Raw genomic sequence first — 6016 nt, 5'->3', positions numbered from 1 at the left:
TTAACCCAATAGGGGTTGCTATGGGGCTGTGCAGATACGTCGACAGCTCTTAGTATACCGACAATGACACAGACTCCCTGGAGTACCAATGTAAATGTCAGCAGATGTGACAAGTCACTCCAGGGATTAATATTAATTGTATTATATGTATTGATTAATATTGATTAACCCAATAGGGGTTGCTATGGGGCTGTGCAGATACGTCGACAGCTCTTAGTATACCGACAATGACACAGACTCCCTGGAGTACCAATGTAAAATGTCAGCAGATGTGACAAGTCACTCCAGGGATTAATATTAATTGTATTATATGTATTGATTAATATTGATTAACCCAATAGGGTTGCTATGGGGCTGTGCAGATACGTCGACAGCTCTTAGTATACCGACAATGACACAGACTCCCTGGAGTACCAATGTAAATGTCAGCAGATGTGACAAGTCACTCCAGGGATTAATATTAATTGTATTATATGTATTGATTAATATTGATTAACCCAATAGGGGTTGCTATGGGGCTGTGCAGATACGTCGACAGCTCTTTAGTATACCGACAATGACACAGACTCCCTGGAGTACCAATGTAAATGTCAGCAGATGTGACAAGTCACTCCAGGATTAATATTAATTGTATTATATGTATTGATTAATATTGAGGAAAATTAGGGTTGCTATGGGGCTGTGCAGATACGACGACACTCTTAGTATACCGACAATGACACAGACTCCCTGGAGTAACCAATGTAAATGTCAGCAGATGTGACAAGTCACTCCAGGGATTAATATTAATTGTATTATATGTATTGATTAATATTGATTAACCCAATAGGGGTTGCTATGGGGCTGTGCAGATACGTCGACAGCTCTTAGTATACCGACAATGACACAGACTCCCTGGAGTACCAATGTAAATGTCAGCAGATGTGACAAGTCACTCCAGGGATTAATATTAATTGTATTATATGTATTGATTAATATATTGATTAACCCAATAGGGGTTGCTATGGGGCTGTGCAGATACGTCGACAGCTCTTAGTCTACCGACAATGACACAGACTCCCTGGAGTACCAATGTAAATGTCAGCAGATGTGACAAGTCACTCCAGGGATTAATATTAATTGTATTATATGTATTGATTAATATTGATTAACCCAATAGGGGTTGCTATGGGGCTGTGCAGATACGTCGACAGCTCTTAGTCTACCGACAATGACACAGACTCCCTGGAGTACCAATGTAAATGTCAGCAGATGTGACAAGTCACTCCAGGGATTAATATTAATTGTATTATATGTATTGATTAATATTGATTAACCCAATAGGGGTTGCTATGGGGCTGTGCAGATACGTCGACAGCTCTTAGTATACCGACAATGACACAGACTCCCTGGAGTACCAATGTAAATGTCAGCAGATGTGACAAGTCACTCCAGGGATTAATATTAATTGTATTATATGTATTGATTAATATTGATTAACCCAATAGGGGTTGCTATGGGGCTGTGCAGATACGTCGACAGCTCTTAGTATACCGACAATGACACAGACTCCCTGGAGTACCAATGTAAATGTCAGCAGATGTGACAAGTCACTCCAGGGATTAATATTAATTGTATTATATGTATTGATTAATATTGATTAACCCAATAGGGGTTGCTATGGGGCTGTGCAGATACGTCGACAGCTCTTAGTATACCGACAATGACACAGACTCCCTGGAGTACCAATGTAAATGTCAGCAGATGTGACAAGTCACTCCAGGGATTAATATTAATTGTATTATATGTATTGATTAATATTGATTAACCCAATAGGGGTTGCTATGGGGCTGTGCAGATACGTCGACAGCTCTTAGTATACCGACAATGACACAGACTCCCTGGAGTACCAATGTAAATGTCAGCAGATGTGACAAGTCACTCCAGGGATTAATATTAATTGTATTATATGTATTGATTAATATTGATTAACCCAATAGGGGTTGCTATGGGGCTGTGCAGATACGTCGACAGCTCTTAGTATACCGACAATGACACAGACTCCCTGGAGTACCAATGTAAATGTCAGCAGATGTGACAAGTCACTCCAGGGATTAATATTAATTGTATTATATGTATTGATTAATATTGATTAACCCAATAGGGGTTGCTATGGGGCTGTGCAGATACGTCGACAGCTCTTAGTATACCGACAATGACACAGACTCCCTGGAGTACCAATGTAAATGTCAGCAGATGTGACAAGTCACTCCAGGGATTAATATTAATTGTATTATATGTATTGATTAATATTGATTAACCCAATAGGGGTTGCTATGGGGCTGTGCAGATACGTCGACAGCTCTTAGTATACCGACAATGACACAGACTCCCTGGAGTACCAATGTAAATGTCAGCAGATGTGACAAGTCACTCCAGGGATTAATATTAATTGTATTATATGTATTGATTAATATTGATTAACCCAATAGGGGTTGCTATGGGGCTGTGCAGATACGTCGACAGCTCTTAGTATACCGACAATGACACAGACTCCCTGGAGTACCAATGTAAATGTCAGCAGATGTGACAAGTCACTCCAGGGATTAATATTAACTGTATTATATGTATTGATTAATATTGATTAACCCAATAGGGGTTGCTATGGGGCTGTGCAGATACGTCGACAGCTCTTAGTATACCGACAATGACACAGACTCCCTGGAGTACCAATGTAAATGTCAGCAGATGTGACAAGTCACTCCAGGGATTAATATTAATTGTATTATATGTATTGATTAATATTGATTAACCCAATAGGGGTTGCTATGGGGCTGTGCAGATACGTCGACAGCTCTTAGTATACCGACAATGACACAGACTCCCTGGAGTACCAATGTAAATGTCAGCAGATGTGACAAGTCACTCCAGGGATGTTACCTTCTGACAAACGTTTTTAATTTGGACGTACTCATACGACAACAAGAATTGATTTTTAGGAAACTTTTAACATTCAATGTTACGTTAAATTCTATTAAAGAAACGTTTAATGGATATTAAATCTTTATAAAGTTTAATAGGGAACAGTAATGTGGTCTTGAAAATTTATTTTTTTCTCTTGGCGCTGATTGAAGGTTTCATTACATCACAATATTGAAGATAGTAAATCTGGTTTGTATACCTGGTGGTCAAAAATAATAAGTACACAAATTCATACACATTTACAACAGTTAAGTATTAATGATAATACATGTTTTTTGCCAATTCATCTCTCGATTTCTTGTACTTTTAGAAACTTTGTTGTTTGTAATTTTTTTTATTGGGTTTTTCATAAACTATAGTAAAATAGTATAATTTATTACATAATATGTGTGATAACTGAAAAAATAAGGACTTTTATTTCTGTATCCCTTTCTACATAGGATTTCTCCACTCTGGTCTAAAATATTTTAATTATTACTGAAATCGTTGAATATATTGAATAAATTATTATAAAACTTTGGAGAAAAAGTCAAAAAATGTCAATGGTACATAAAAGATCCGTTTCACACATTAAGTTTAAGAACCCATACTTAATCTTAGCTCTAAATGGATCAAGATATTGGAATATCTTTCAGTGACTATAACTTATTTTAGGATTGTTTGAAATGGCATTTAAGAAGAACATGCACACGAGTTACCCGTTTCTTAAGTGAAATTGAGTGTAACGCCAAGAGTATGTGCTAGATAAAATTGAAGAAAAATTAGTTAAAATACTGGTATTATATTTTTTTGTAAAGTTTTCAAAAACTCGAGATACAGTACAAGGGCTAGTGTACTTTTAAGTTAGTTTTATGATTACCTGAATTGTTCTGTACTATATGGATAAGCAAAACACGTATGTGAGTTACGTTTACGTGTACGTGTGAAACGAAATCAAAATGTATTCCCTGCTACATATTATGTAATGTATTCCACTATATAATACAGTTTTATTCGGACTATTAAGGGAAGTATGAACATTTGAACTAATCGGTTGTTATAAGTTAAAACATTTTCGTACAAAACAACTACATTTCACTAAACAGTTTCACAGATAATTCGTAATTGCATATCAATACAGACTGGTCCTGCTTTAAGAATTATGAAATATTGAAGTATATTCCATAAATAATACAATAGAAAATACATAGCAATGTTGAAGATGGAGCTTATATTGGCTACTGTTAACTTAATTACATTAAAACACATATATTTAAAGTTTTATTTTTTTTTATTTAAAACAAGTTTTAAATATTGGTTTATGTGTTTAAATTTAATTGAGTTAAACATAGCAATGATGGAATATACAGTTAACAGTTATTAAACTGTTTCCAGTAGAAGTGAAAGAAACCAGCAATACATATTAATTACAATACATAAAATGAGTTCAGTTCAGAATAATCATAACAGTTGCCGTGCTGCTTTGCAGTTTTTTTCGCGAATATTATAGAAGATACGATTGGCAGAGATCAATGCTTACACTGAACCTAAAAGAACATTACAATATATATATATATATATATATATATATATATATATATATATAGTTTTTAAAACTTAATTTACGATGTTGTTTGATATCGCATACAAAGTAAAACAGTTTCATACAAGGCATCAGCAAGATGGCAATTTCAACCAAATGTAAGACCTAGCTAATGTTGACTAGTAAAAAAATTAGTTATCTTTTACCAAAATGCCATATTTTCAATTTCTTACAAAGGGGTATGTAGTTTGCATTTCTTCAGTCTCAGTAGGTAAATTGTTAAATTGTTGTTAATCATCCCCTCAGGTTTTCACATTCCGATAAATTTTGAATATGTGTAATAATTCGTCCAAGCTGAATGCAAACAACGTCAAAGCCTGTAACATGTTTTTAATACAAAGAAGCAATAACGATAAGAGTTTACGTATTCACTGCCTTCTGCCAGCTGGAATACATTTCAAGTTGACGCAGGTACAAAGGACTGGTCCTGCTGTAAGAATTATTCATCCCCTCAGGTTCTCTCATCGCAATGCATTAGGAATATGTGTGATAATTGGGCAAGCTGAATGCGAACAACACCGAGCCTTTCATAACTTGCGGCTTGCATAAAGAATCTTGTTTGTTGAGTTCTTGTTTTTGTATTTTTGGCTAACCTACTTACTAAGAGTATTATTTGTTATAGCTGTTGAAATGCCCAAATTAAATTTGTAGGTATTGCAGAGCGCTATGCACAATTAAAATTAATTCACAGGTTTTGTTATATTTTCATAGGCTAATGGCATATATTTGTAATCCAAACTGGAAGGTGCGTATAAAAGTCTGAAAAAATATATGTTAGTTTGATATCATAAATTATCATCAATACAATATTAAAATGTGTAAAGACTTAATAAGATGAGAAACTGTCCTGTCATTTTTACATTAATTTGTAGTGTTAACAAGAACTACAAATTCACGGAGATAAAAAAAGTAAGAGGGATTGATTTTTACAACTTAGAAATGTGTGTTTGCTTAATTTTTAAGATTATAATTTAATTCAGTTAAATAATCTGTGTAATATTTCCTACAATCAATTTTTTGCTGTATGAATGTGCCATTTCAATTTAATTTTAGATGTAATAAAACCGTCATGAACATGAACTTAACTAAAATTTACAATAATATCTAAAAATATTTCAATGCTTTATGATAAAAAAACTTATATAATTCTATGTACAATTGACATTACAATTGGACATTTAAAATGAATGATTAACTAGGATGGATATCTCGGCTCTGTATGCGGTCCAACCGAAGTTGCACAATTCTACAACTAGCTTTATAAGTATAAATATTAATAAATTTCAGTGAATGTATAAAAACTAGTTTTGAATAAATAGCAATAAAAAAAAATAGACCAATAAAATATAAAATTCTCCTGATATAATATCACGTATTGCTGCTATTATTAGTGATGAATCAATACAGCCACGAGTAACGTGTAGGGCGAGTCAGTGTAGGGATGTTACCTCTTACAATGGCACGACAACAATG

The sequence above is a fragment of the Homalodisca vitripennis genome, chromosome 5 (assembly GCF_021130785.1).
Source record: "Homalodisca vitripennis isolate AUS2020 chromosome 5, UT_GWSS_2.1, whole genome shotgun sequence".
NCBI classification, from domain to species: domain Eukaryota; kingdom Metazoa; phylum Arthropoda; class Insecta; order Hemiptera; family Cicadellidae; genus Homalodisca; species Homalodisca vitripennis.
Note: the sequence above shows the minus strand (reverse complement) of the source record.